General features: G+C 39.3%; 1 long non-coding RNA gene across 2 annotated transcripts in view; it reads right to left on the bottom strand.

Annotated features, from left to right (window-relative positions):
• The window catches only part of LOC142360902 (uncharacterized), a 61,573-nt gene extending 46,922 nt beyond the window's left edge, over positions 1–14,651 (bottom strand). For both annotated transcript variants that reach the window (XR_012763534.1, XR_012763535.1), the window contains exon 1: positions 14,571–14,651. This is a non-coding gene — a long non-coding RNA (uncharacterized LOC142360902). The remainder of the gene's footprint in view (positions 1–14,570) is intronic.
• Positions 14,652–14,975: the final 324 nt, after the last annotated feature.

Below are 14,975 nucleotides of genomic sequence, written 5' to 3'. Positions count from 1 at the left end.
ACTTTATGGCCAACGTATAGCAGTTCCTCCAGCACTGGTGACTATTATTGGTTCTCTAGTGTGTTTGTTACTGTGGGTAGTTCTTTGCAAATCGTCAGAGACCGAAATTAATGTCTTATAAACATTTAAGTGCAAATACAGGTCATAAATGATGGATCCAATATAGGGGTTTATTAAAGTGTCTTGTGATTTTGTGGTTTTCACTGGACTACTCGGCTAGAGTTGCTTTCATTGTGGGTTCTAATTATTATTCTTCTCCCTAAAATTGTCAAAATTACACATGTAATTCCAGAATTAATAAGGATGTAAAACATTAATTAAAAATAGCTATACCATAAAAAGTACTCCCCAAAACAATGGCCTTTTCTTCCAAACCCCCAAACCAGCAACACCCTTCATGGTTTTCATTGGAAAGTTTATTACTTAAACATAAATGTAGATCACATGGTACTGTTGTCAGGGTTAGAAAAGCCTGAACAAAGTTTCAAATGAAATGTGAAGAACAGTGTTAGGATTGATGTGCATATTATCATTAGCAAAATTACTACATTTTACTCAGATATTTTACAAGGTGATACAAGCTTGTTCCTTGCCTTTATTCAATTAGGGGGTAAGTATTGAGTTTATACTTTTTTTTAATATGTTATTTATGCATTGTTCTTTGCACACCATAGATATGAGCTTAATAACTAAAGCAAAAGCAAAGTTCCCAGGAGCTTCACCTTTTCCTGTACCTTTCCAAGAATACCAGCAACAAGGGTGCTCCAAAGGAGGATGGCTTTCTTAACATCTAGTACAAGGCAAGGCATTTGACACTGTTCTGCATTATGTCCTTGTCTCTAAACTGGAAGGACATGGATTTGACAGATGGACCACTCGTTGGATAAGAAACTGGCTCGATGGACGCACTCAAAGAGTTGCAGTCAATGACTCGATGTCCAGGTGGAGACCAGTGATGAGTGGTGTGCCTCAGGGATCGGTACTGGGGCTGGTGCTGTTCAATATCTTTGTGGGCGACACAGACAGTGGGACTGAGTGCACCCTCAGCAAGTCTGCCGATGACACCAAGCTGTGTGGTGTGGCTGACTCGCTGGAGGGAAGGGATGCCATTCAGAGGGACCTTGACAGGCTAGAGAGGTGGGCCTGCGTGAACCACATGAAGTTCAGCAAGGCCAAGTGCAAGGGCCTGCAAGTGGGTCAGGGCAATCCCAAAAACAAGTGCAGGCTGGGTGGAGCGTGGCTCAAGAGCAGCCCCAAGGAGAACTTGGGGGTACTGATGGATGAAAAGCTCAACATGAGCCGGCAATGTGCGCTTGCAGCCCAGAAAGCCATCCGCATCCTGGGCTGCAACAAGGGAAGTGTGGCCAGCAGGTTGAGGGAGGTGATTCTGCCCCTTTGCTCTCGTGAGACCCCACCTGGAGTACTGCGTCCAGCTCTGGAGCCCCCAACATAGGAAGGACATGGATGTGTTGGAGCAGGTCCAGAGAAGGGCCACGAAGATGACCAGAGGGCTGGAGTGCCTCCCCTGTGAGGACAGGCTAAGAGAGTTGGGGCTGTTCAGCCTGGAAAAGAGAAAGCTACAGGTGACCTTCTAGCAGCCTTCCAGTACCTGAAGGGGGCCTATGGGAAAGATGGACAGGGACTTTTCACAAGTTGTGTAATGACAGTACAAGGGGGAATGGCTCTAAGCTAAAATAGGGCAGATTTAGGTTACATATTAGGAAGAAATTCTTCACTGTGAGGGTGGTGACACACTGCAACAGGGTGCCCAGAGAAGCTGTGGCTGCCCCGTCCCTGGCAGTGTTCAAGGCCAGGTTGGATGGAGCTCTGAGCAACCTGGTCAAGTGGAAGATATCCCTGCTCATGGCAGGGAGATTGAAACTAGATGATCTTTAAGGTCCCTTCCAACCCTTACCATTCTATGTTTCTATGATTCTAATTCTTCTATTACTCTCTCTTATTCACCTGAGGTGACATGCAATATGGTTGTTAATTGTCTACCTGCTTTCACTGGGTGTGAGAATAAAAGAAAAGGTATCCAGCAAATCCCCTGTACATTTACTACAATTCTGTTGCTAGCAGGCAAGTGTGAACCCAGGGAATTATTCCTCCTGATGTTTGCAAGGCTAGTATCTATCTCCCTCACATTGTTTCTTGATTCCATCACTATCTTTTTGCTTGGCCTTCATTTGCTATTCCTGGCAAACTGAAGAGGATGAAAAAATCTATGGCCTTGAACTTTTATGAATAAAAACGTAGAATTTGATAATGTATTTTGTGGCAATTTTCCAAACGCGTAGACGCAGCTCAGAGAATTAACCTGCTTTTACAGAATAAGCAGTCTTTGTCTTGTGTCAGAACATTCTTTGTCTGTTTGCTAGTACCAATAGTAACACATTTAGCTTTTCATATATGTTATGTTTTATGCTGCATAGTTTCCAATACTATTTATATATGAAAATATTTTATTATTCCTTCCCTGTCTTTGTGGCTATTTTATTCCAGGTTTGTTTAATGACCATACATTTAGTCTCATATATGGATAAATTATGATGTGCTAACTTCTTGCTTTCTCATTAATCAGTACACCAAAGGACAGTATCTAAAGGGTAACTGTTTGCATTCACATAGGAACTGCTCTCATTTCTCTTTCTATTTACCTCAGATGAAGATTTTTTATCCTCACCTCTCTGTTACTTCTTATGGCACAAGTAAGAAACCTGCCAGGGAATTACTTTCTGTGCAGGTGGTTGGTAAGGATGGACATGGAGGGATTGCCCATACACAAGATTTGAGTTCAGTTAAGGTTATTGCCAAAGTCATTATATTAATTGGTAGTCAATGATGCTAAGTAGGGTAGAATCAATGTCAGTACATATGGGTCAGTGGCCTTTATTGTAACACATGCTACTCTCCTGCCAGACCTGTATTACTCTGGTTATACTTGCTAAGCTTTTGCCACATTCTAACACCTGTACAAACTTTAAAGGTCCAAAAGTACTTTATAACTAACAACTCCAGGATTTTTAGAGATAGACCAAAAAATGTATATTTTTTAGTGATTGAGTTGTAAGTGTGCTTCTGTATCACATGGACATTTTGGAGCAGCAGTTGGCAGTCAATCAGCAGAAGGCATAGCATGCAGAAATACCAAGACAGACTACTGATCAAATGACAACTGATTTGGAATTAACAGGATAATTCTCAGGAAAGTAGTTCTCATTTTTGCAGGAGTGATTTTGTGCTAAGAAAGAGCAAGAGACTATTTATCTTTTACCTCTCCCTTTCTTTCTTTTCTTTTCTCCCTTACCTCTGAGGTTGATGTCAAAAAATTAGACATAGTTATATTTACTTATGCATGGATATAGAACATAGCAGAGGATGGGAAGTGGAGGCAAAAGAACTTTTCACTGTTTATGTACTTGTGGATGAATAATTTAGGTTTTCCACTCTCATGAATGAAGCTGAGAGAAAAGTGGATTTTTCCCACTTACAAAAGAAGACTTACATGCCGGTATTTCCTTTAAAAACATGATCCAAGAGATCGTAAAGGGAGCTTGAATAACTCTAAAGTTGATAGCAAGAGGGCTGAGTAAATTCTTACAGGATCTGAAGTTGTTCTTGCAGAAATCCTGGATCATTTTAGCCGTAAATTCTTACATTAGGCTACAATCTGTGGTGAAGTGCAGACGTTTACTTTTTGTGGGCTCCATTTCTTATTTGAGTGATGTCAGTATCAGACTGCTGACTATCAGCTTTGAAAGGCCATGCTGACTGGGAGAGATTTCTGGTGACTAGAAAATGAAAAAATGTCACATCCATCTTGAAGAAGTTGAGGAGAAGGACCAAGAAAACTGTAGACTGGTCAGCCTCATACCAGTCCCTCTGAAGTCTGTGGATCAAAACCCTCTTTGAATTTATTTATAAACATATGAAAAGCAAAAGGTGACTAGGAACAGACAGCATGAATTTGACAAGGGAAATGGTACATGGCCAACCTGATTTTTTTCATATGATGAAAGCACAGGGCCTGTGGACAAGAGGAGGGCAATGGATGTCATTTACATTGACATCGGCAAGTCTTTTGACATGTTTTTCCATAAAATGAGATGAGATATGGACTTGGTAAGGTGTTGAAAATTTGGCTAAATTGACAGGCTCAAAGGGCTGTGATCAGCAATACAAAGTCCAGGTTTCAGCCAGTTACTAGTAGCTCTCCTCAGGAGTCACTAACAGGGTCATAGAATCACAGAATCACAGAAAGGTAGGTGTTGGAAGGGTCCTCTGTGGATCATTTAGTTAAACCCCCCTGCCAAAGCAGGGTCACCTAGAGCAGGTTGCACAGGACCTCGTTCAGGTGGATTTTTAATATCTCCAGAGAAGGAGAATCCACAACTTCTCTGGGCAGCCTGTTCCAGTGCTCTGTCACCCTCAGAGTGAAGAAGTTCTTCCTCATGTTCAGACAGAACTTCCTATGCTTCAGCTTGTGCCCGTTGCCCCTTGTCCTGTCACTCAGCACCACTGAAAAGAGTCTGACCCCACCGTCTTGACACCCACCCTTGGGATATACATAAGCATTTATAAGATCCCCTTTCAGCCTTCTCCAGGCTAAACAAGCCCAGCTCCCTCAGCCTTTCCTCATAGGACAGATGCTCCAGTCCCATAACCATCTTTGTAGCCCTCCGCTGGACTCTCTCCAGTAGTTCCTCATCTTTCTTGAACTGGGGAGTCCAGAACTGGGCGCAATACTCCAGATGGGGCCTCACTAGGGCAGAGGGGAGGAGAACTTGCCTCGACCTGCTGGCCACTCTCTTCTTCATGCACCCCAGGATCCCACTGGCCTTCTTGGCAACCAGGGCACACTGCTGGCTCATGGTCAACCTGTCATCCACCAGGACACCCAGGTCCCTCTCCACAGAGCTGCTCTCCAGCAGGTCTGCCCCAAGCCAGTATTGGTTGTTTCTCCGCAGGGGCAGGATCCTACACTTTCCCTTGTTGAACTTCATCAGGTTCCTCTCTCCCCAACTCTCCAGCCTGTCCAGGTCTTACTGAATGACAGCACAGCCTTTTGGTGTATCCGCCACCCCTCCCAGTTTTGTGTCATCAGCAAACTTGCTGAGGGCGCAGTCTGTCCCTTCATCCAGGTCATTGATGAATAAGTTGAACAAGACTGGGCCCAGCACTGACCCCTGTGGAACACCATTAGTTACAGGCCTCCAGCTGGACTTAGACCCACTGGTGACAACCCTCTGAGCTCTGCCATTCAGCCAGTTCTCAATCCACCTCACTGTCTACTCATCTAGCCCACAATTCCTGAGTCAATAAAGCTTGAATGCTGTTTATGATAATTTACCTTCAAGGATTATGTGGTTTATAACAAAAAAAAAAAGACAACTTGATGCTAAAAGAAAATTTCCCTTGCACTTTTAATACTAGGTTTACTCAACACTGTTGCATTGTCTGAGCTCCCAACTGATTGTGATCTGAGGGAATCCAGATGGGCCACAGCAGCATTCAAAGCAGAAGAAATTTTAGTAGGTACATAATTTTGTCCATGGAACTGCAGAGTTAGAAAAATCTGAGATTATCTTTTTAAATAAATGCAATAATATTGTTTGAGATTATGCATTTCTATCTAATTAGTCCTTATACTTGCCACAGTTCAAAGAATATAAAAAAAAAATCTTCCCACACAAATGCTGCTGGTTGTTAACAAAGTAATGACTGTCTCAGAAGGTTGTTAGTAGGTTATGTCAACACTTCCCTCTCAAGCTCACCTCAGATCCACTTCCTGATCATCAACAAAATCTAGTCTGTGCAGCCCAGCATAGTGGTTCCATTTTCCCATGCAGAGTCAAATCACATTTTTGATGCTAAACAAATAGGAAGAGGTGGGATGACAGCAGTTTCTAACTCTCTATTAAGCCAAAAGAAACCTTCATCTCCTGTCCATAGCTTGAGAGAGCTGAATTATTTCGCTACATCATGTTTCTTTACCTTCTCCTTTTCCGGAAGTTAGGATACGAGGTCAGGATTACCCTTGGGAGAATCCAGCGGGAGGAGGTGGTATCACCACTTGCTGGCTGAACAGGCTTGCTAAGCTTTAGACCACACTTACACTTGCCAGATGAAACTGCACACATTTATACTAATGTCGTTTCATTTTTCTGCTAAACACTGGAGAGTAAATATCTTCATAACTTGGACCCCTTGCAAAGTACTGCTCCAGGTTTATATTTCAGGAAGCCTCTGTTTGACTTGTTAGGGTTCTCAGAGGAAAACGAGATCAATAACTTGTGACAGCAAGAGATACTTTACTGTCTGCAGGGTGCTGTAATATAGCATTGTAGATGGGGAAAAAATGAAAAAAAACCAATTCTAAGTTTATATTTGTGCAGTTGGACAGGCTGCTATTGAGCTAGTTAAGCAATATTTTTTCTCCAATAATTTAATGCTGAGATTATTAGGTGTAAATGTCGTTTTGTAACATCAATTTTATGTTTAGGGCTACTTTGTAAACAAGATATGTAAAAATGATGCTGCCTTTGATTTGCTTCTGTGTGTTGTATAAGCATAAACAGGTAGTTCCTGAAGAATCTGCTACGACTACAGAGGAACCAACTGAAAATGGTGACATATAAAGCTTTATTATTAATTATTATTGCCTACAACTTTAACCTGAGTTTTCTCTTTTTTATTTTGTCATTTGATTATGAACCTATTATATTAGGAAACAGTGAATACATAATTCTTACAAATATGAATAAAATTAGTAGCATATTGACCTTGCATTTGTACACTTCATTAAGGAACTGAGTAATTAATTCTGTTTTCTTTGGCAATTTATGTTCAAACTGCAAGACATGTCAAGTTTAATTGCAAATTCTACTGATAGGGAATGAAAGCAATTTTCTTCACCTCTTTAATTTAATAATCTGTATTGTTACAAATTATTTTATCATTTCCCACAACTACACTAGTATTTGTACAGAATGGAGAACATTGAAGCAGTATGAAATAAAGCTGTATTTGCCTCTGAAGTACATTACCTTTCTATTCACACATCCTCAATCTGCACAGCTGTAGGTACACAGTAAAAGTCAAGAAATTACAGTAGCTCTGGCTGAATCCTGAACATTTATGGAAATTCAGGAAGGAAAAATTGATTCCACAATAAGTGATCATCATGTGAAGAACATTAGAATCACAGGATTGTTTACACTGGAAAAGCCTCTGGAAGTCATCTAGTCCAACCCACCGCTCGATCTAGGTCTGGTTAGAGCTGTTGCTCAGGGTTGTATCCAGTTGAGTTTTAAACACATCCAGTGATGGAGATTCCACAGACTCTATGGACATCATTTCCAGTGTTTAATGACCCTCATGGAGAAAAAGTTTTCTGTCTTATATTTAAGTGGAATTTCTCATGTTCCTACTTCGAATCTTAGAATCACGCAACTCTAGTTTTAAAGGGAACCTCTGGAGAGCACCTGCTTCAATTCTCTGTTGAGAAGTGGACCTTAAATTAGATTAGATTAGCCAGGGCCTTGACTAGCTGAATATTTAGTATTTTCAACATGAAAAATTCAGTCACTTCTCTGGGCAATCTATCCCACTGTGAAATTGTTCTCAGAAGGAAGATTTTTTTTATGCTTACATACAGACGGAATTTTCCTTGAAACAAATTGTTATTTCCTTTCAGGTTACTATATATCTTCAAGAAGACTCTGGTTCAACTTTTCTACACTGTCCCTATAGGTACCTGTAGATAACAGTAAGACCCCCTCTAGTCTTCTCTTCTCCAGGCTGAACAAACCAGCTCACTCAGGCTGTCCTCATGTCAAGTACTCCAGACCCAAACAGGTTCGCCAGCCTGTCCCCACAGGGCAAGTCATTCAGACCCCAAACAGCTTGGAGGCCCTCTTATGAACTTGTTCCAACACTTACTCATTATCTTTGCTGTACTGCAGAGCCTAAAACTTGGACAGAGTATCTCGATGAGATCTCATCAGTGCTGAGCAGAGGGATGTAATCCCTCCCCTAAATGTCCCTCGAAGTCTTGGCTGTACCCCTGTGAATACTGCCCAGGGTGCTGTTGGCCATCTCTGCAGTCAGGGCATGCTGCTGGCTCATGGTCAGCTTGTGCCTCGCAGTGCCCCCCGAGTACCTTCCCACAGAGCTGCTCCCAGTCAGTCAGGCCCCAGCCTGTGCCCTTGCACCAGTGATTTCTACTCAGGGGCAGCACTTTATGTTTGTCATTGCTGAATTACATGTGCTGTTGGCGTGTTCCTCCAGCCTGGGTAGGTCGCTCTGAATGGCAGTCCTGCCCTCAGTTGTGCACCTGTTCCTCCAAATGGGTGTTCGCTGCCAGAGTGACAACAGTGCACTCCATTGCCTACTTCAGATCATTGACAGAGGTGTTAAACTGGAAAGGTCCCAGTACAGACCCCTGTGGTACTCCACTTCTTGCTGATCTCCAGGTAGACTAAAAGCCATTAGTGACAACCCTCTGAACCTGATCATCTAAACAGTTATTTACATGTGCCATAGACCATCCACTCAGACTGTATCATCATGATTTTCATACTAGAATATTTCAGCAGAGCATGTCAAAAGCCTTGCTAAAGTTGAGATGAATGACATCCACTTTCACATCATTTCACTTTACCTCCAATGCCCTGCATTCAGTTTCTTTTCTTAAAATGCTGCTAATGTGCATGTGGTTTCATCCTGAAGAAAGTTCCTGAGAATACAGGGAATTCTTAAGTATTCTAACTTTTTCTCTTCTGTGATGATCTTTCCAAGTACAAGCAGTAAATTTTCATGTCCTGATGTTACATTTCTTTAAAACCGCTTTTGGCTTGTCTAATCCTGTTGTCAACCTCACAGTTATTTATCATCTGTTGGCTTTCGCTCATATTTATTATCAGAAAATATATGCAACTCTATGTGCTTTATAACAATGATTTACAAACTGCAGAAGATATGATCCTGATAATACTCAGTACGGCTCTTCATTTGTAATGGTGCCCTTCAATCAAATAAGATCCACACTCCACAGGAATTTTAAAGGTTTTTAAGTACAGTTATCTCGTGCCACTACAGTTGCCCATATTTTTTCAGGCATCTGAATCACTTCCCATAATCCTGTATTTTATTTGTCTGTGGTGTCTCACCCAGCAATGCAAAAAACATTTTTAACTTTGATCGGTCATCATTATCAATGGATTTTTAAAAAAATCCTCTTCTTTAAAAAATGTTTAAATTGTGATTTATTTAATCAGTGCAGAGAGTACATTTTTCTGCTGATATTTCTTCAGTAATATTACATCCTTCCTCACTGCTTCCACATGGCTTTTTAATTTATTCTGAGAATAACATTTCTTCATCTACTTTTTTCAGTTGAATTTTCTCAGAATGGTTTGTGAATCCAAACCCTATAAACCTGTAGTATGACAAAGCTGTACACTTGAGCCCCAGTTCATGAACAGATGGGCAAAGAAAAGCTGGTTTCTCCTCTCCACCTTCTCGCATGATCTACAGAGAAACTATCGCTCTGACTTCCTTCTGCTATTTCTCCTTCTTTGAGGATGAAAGTGTCACTCAGAGAGGTACCACATACAACTGCTGAGAAGACATAGCAATCCCATAAGAGTCTGAGCTCAGAAGACAAAGACAGACCAGGAAGCAGACTGGTACCTGTAAACCTGCATATGAGAACAAATTCCAACTCAAACTGGAGGGAGTTAGCTTAATTTAGACCCAGCTGTTTTTCACAGAGATTATATCTATGCTCCAGGAGATGTGGTCTGAACATGGATAAATTCACTTGAGCAACCTTTAATAGAGATGAATGTATGAGAGAGTGATTTCCCTGTTAATCTATTCATGTCCAGAAGTTGCCCGGATGGAATACTTGCAAAGTGTGAATGTGGAAAGGTGATTTACTTGTGTATTGCAAACACACATGAGGAAGAACCATCCATTATCTCTCTATATTGCCATAAGTCATTTTCCATCTGTTAACATCTTTGCAGTTTACCCTGGTGTTACACCATGGGAGACATGGCCAAATAACAAGATTTTTTTCCACCCTTTTTCTTTTAAGCAGAGAACCGCAACATTTATACCCTTGAGAAATATGTAAGACAAAGGGAGGTAGCAATTTTTATGTAAATATGGAAGGTACTATTCTGCAATGTCCCACCATAGGATTTAATCCTGAATGCCTACAAGAAAAGAAGCAGTACTGCTCTAGAAGTTCTATACAGAATTAAGCAGACAATGGACCTGTGCCTTCTTCAGTTTCTGTGTGCCTTGTCTTGCTGCTGTCATTGTTCTTATGTATTTCTGACAGCCAGTAAATTTATTCCTAATTTCATTTGAAACAATACATCTTCCAGTCTTTCTTTTGAAGTAACTGTTGAAAATTTAACTACTTCAGCAGGTCGATCAGTTGCAGAATTGGTGCTGATGTCAGTACATACCTGAAATCCTTGAAATGTCTTTAAGGCCTGACTCCATTTCCATTGTCAGTGAATTTTTTTCTTAGCTGAGTTGATCATACTTGGCTAGGAACTGCAACTAACCTGTATTATTCACCTAACTCAATGCGACTTTCAGTCTTGCTGTTAAAAAGTAACTCTTCACAGTGCAACCAGTCCCGAGGTAGTGGTTTTGTTTTTCCAAGATCTTTGTTTTTTTTAGGGTGATTAATTAATTTTGAGTTTGACTCCATTCAAAGAATGCTAATGAGCCTACCTCTAATAAACTACGTTTCTGATCTACTATTACAACCAAAGAATTCTTAAACTCAGAGGTTTTTACCTTTTTACAGACTGCTGACTGATGGGAAGCCACTTAGCAAAAAGTAAAGAAGATTTGAAAAGAGTTGCTTTGAAGTAGGTGGCAAAAACTCAACAAGTTCCTGTGGCGTGTAAGTGGTTTCACCAGAGAATTTAAGAAAATTTCATTTGTTCCACACAAGTCTCCTTCAGTGCTCCCAGCTCATGAATAACAATATGGGTGCTCTAAAAGGCAATCATTTCTTTTTGTTCATTTTCTTTCACCCACAAAGAGAGAGGAAAAATAACGCCACAGAAAAAAAAAAAAAAAAACAGAAAAAATCTCCACCCCACAAGAGAAAAAAAATTACGAAACACACAATGGAATCTAGAATGCCTGTGTTGTCCCAAAAAAGACGGGGTTCATTTACCCAGTGTGCAGTACGCCAACATACACACAGAGCAGAGGTATTTTATTGCTTATTTGCGCAAATATGGGTGTCCATCCCAAGACAGCACACCTCATTCACAAATCAACAGTCAATTATACACTTAACATTACCATATTCGTCTTTCTAATACATATGCATTTTTTTTCTATTAAATGATTGGTTAAATTCTCTTTTTTTGGCAAGTCAATTAGTACACATGCTCCGTTTCTTCATCTTTTGAGTCTATGGTATGATTGGGGTAGTGGTCTGTGAGTCGGTGGTTGCAAAGTCCCCCTGCCAGAATCACCTTTCCCCTAGTTACCTGTTTCTTTTGGCAATCTCAGCAGCTTTTCATAGCTCATTAGCTATTCTTATGATTCATCATTCTCTGGTTCTACACTGGACAAGTACATCCTACTAATGAAATGATAACACATTATTCAAAATCCTGTTTCTTAGTTTCTATAGTTAGTTTTAAACTTACAAGATTACAGAACTTTTAACTGTAATAAAGGGCCTTACGAAAATACCTACAACAGCAATCATCTAGTTATTTCAATTGTAATTTTGCATTTTCATTCCCATTTTATTCCTTAGTATAACACCTGGAACCAGAAGAAATTGCAATCTCTGCTTAAGAACTTATCACTGAATATATGCATGGTAACCGTAATGAATATGTGAATAGTATGTGACTTTTGAAAAGTTTTTTCTTTCGCTGCAAATGTAATGGTTTGGTTTGATATAATTCACTGTTTGGAATGAAGCATTTAAGACAGTACTGTGCATGGGATTTTTTTCAGAGAAGAACATAAAGAGATAAATAACTATTTGAAATAAATGCTAGCCGTCAAACTTGAATGTAACTAAAAATTAAGAGATAATCTTGCATTCAGGAGATATTTTTGTAGCATATATTTTAACATTTCAAGGAGGTTTATACATATGTATTTCATCAGGAATAGTGCCAAGATACTTTTTTTCCCTGTTTTTTTTGTACCATAGTAACAATATTACTTTTGTTAACAAGAAAAGTTCTGAAAACTTCTGCATAGGCCTGAAAAGCCAGACTCCTTAGAGATAACTTCTGAATTGGATCACCTTCTCTAAGAAACGCTTTGTGGTTCCTCTTTGAAAACATTTTCAGCAGGTTTATGTGACTGATATTATTTTTATTTAATAAATTTTGTTCAACCATGTTTTAAATATGTATTGCTAGAACACAAACTGTGTTGCATCAGATTAGACTGTACTTCACAAAGAGCACCTAACAGAAAACCTGAGAATAAATAAAAGGAAAAATTAAACCAACTGTGTGTGTTCGTGTGACAGATCTCAAGTTGGCCTCAACTTCCAGTCTTGTGCACCTAGGCACTCTGGTCTGATTGCTTTCCACAATGAAGTATAATGAAAATTAATAACTACTTACATAGAGAAAATTCAAAGCAGCTATGTTAGACAAATAAAAATAGAATGGACTTATGCACAAGCCTCCTCTGCCTACTGTCCTCTTGCAAGTAAATCCTTGCTACTGCATTTAGCCTTGTAATTTGGAGCAAAACTTTCACAGTTGCCACTGTTTCCAAGGCAGTTGTCTTTCAGTCAGCACTGAGATGTGCACTGTTCCCTGCTCCTCTCAGTAATCCCACTCTTATGCTTGATGTCCTGCTTCTTTCTATGTTTATCTCAGTGTTCTCTTCTATTCTGCAATGTCTAGAAACTTCTCTCCTCCTGCATTTGCTTAGTTGTTCCCAAGCAAAGCAAAAATATCTCCCTCTTCAGAGAGTTGTCCCCGAACCACAATTGTATTGCAAGGAATAGCATGCAACTGAAGACAAACAACAGATCAACCTTACAGAATTTCACACTCCTATACATCTGACCAGAGGCATACGTTTCCTCAGCTTCAATGTCAACTTTTACACAAGAAACATATCACAAACATAGCTGTGCTCCAATAAGAAACATACATTCCCTCAGCTTCAATGTCAACTTTTACACAAGAAACATATCACAAACATAGCTCTACTCCAATAAGAAACATACATTTCCTCAGCTTCAGTGTCAACTTTTACACAAGAAACATATCACAAACATAGCTCTGCTCCAATAAGAACAAGAATATCCAGATCGATTTACTGAACTCTACCCATCCACGCTCACTGCCTATGTTTTCTCGTCTCCCTACAGCATCCCTGCTTGTATCTTATGCATGCTGCACCTGATTCAGTTCTTCGTTTCCTGAACTGAACATGTGATTTAGATGGTTATGGTCCTAAAGAATTGTCAGCTACTTTACGAGAGGAATCTTCCTTAGATATCACAGAGAGAATCTATCAAAGTTATTTTTCAGAGCTCTTAATTCAAATTAATTCATTACACGTCAAGCAGAAACACATCAATTTTCTTGAAACTTGAACTTTTGCCTCAATCATATACTGAAGTTTTCTTTGGGGAAGAAAAAATTAATCAAAATAAACAAGGTGCCAAGCAGATTGACAATTATGACATCAGAGCTATTGTGAGCTATAGTCAGGCTATAACTTCTTCCATGAAGTCAAGCGTATATGAGAACAAGTCCTTGTGTCTTTAACCATATTTCACACCCTATCATAATTTCACTAAGATTTAGGAGGAAATTCATCATTCGGGTCAATGAATTATATTGCTTAAAAATTGCTTAGGCAAAATTCCTACAGGTGTCCATTGAAATTTTGGTTCAGTTAAGACTCACTACAAGGAGTGAATTGTGCCTTTAAATTATTCATTCAGTGCAAGCAATCTCTAGTATATGTTGCTAGGCAAACTAAGATTATCACGCGAAAGAAAAAAAAATTTGCAACGTTAGATGACAGTTTATCAAATTAGTCCCTGCTAATTGCTTGATTCAATCCACAAATTTATGGAACAATTTACCTTGAAGTCAGGGGGATTTTAACAGATTCTCATTAAACATTTTCTTTGACTTTGGGTTTTTAAATATATTTTATTCTAATTTTTTATTCTGTTTAAATGTTATGGGTTTTTTTAGTAAAATTATGAATATTGAATTGTAATGAAAAAGATTTTACATTAATCTAGAACATTTTTCCAGAAGTTAGAATCAGCCTTTGCTATGCATTTGGAAGGATTACTTGCATTTAAAAAATTACTTAAGGGGGATTGGGTATGGATTTTTGTATAAAATAAAACTAATTGTCCTCCTAAAATTTATAACAAAAGCAAACAATGACTTTAAAGTGAACAACAAAAAAACCCTCATCCCAACATTTTTTTTTCTTAAAAGAAATCCTTAGGTACAATTGGTAAATCATCACTGTTATTTGTTACAAGAAAAAAAAAATATACCTCCTCTTACCAAATATTCAGAGTTCAAGCCAGGTACTGCCGTGGAAACACAGTAGGAGAGTAAAATCTGTTTATGAAAGTATAGGCAGGCATACTGTGAAGAACCCAGCTACAGTTAAATGTGGAGAGGTTTTATTTCAGGTAGCCCACAGGAAGCAATAATGTTCTTTTCTTAGAGAGGAGTGGGAGGACTGTGACAGAAAGCGAATCAGAGAGAAAGCAAGCTTTTATTACTGACGATATGGCTAAAGTATGCAACAACAAAAGGAGTCTCAGCTATAAAAGAGAGACAAAGAACTTTTATCATGGCAAATGGGTATGGACTTATTACATCTCGGCTAATGCAAATATTCTCCAGGAATATTTTATTTTTCTAAAAAATACAAAAGCAGATTGAAGTCAAATGAAAAATTTC

This window comes from Opisthocomus hoazin, chromosome 3 (genome assembly GCF_030867145.1).
Source record: "Opisthocomus hoazin isolate bOpiHoa1 chromosome 3, bOpiHoa1.hap1, whole genome shotgun sequence".
Lineage (NCBI taxonomy): Eukaryota > Metazoa > Chordata > Aves > Opisthocomiformes > Opisthocomidae > Opisthocomus > Opisthocomus hoazin.
The sequence above is the reverse complement of the archived record's forward strand: the minus strand, read 5'-3'. Positions and strand labels throughout refer to the sequence as shown.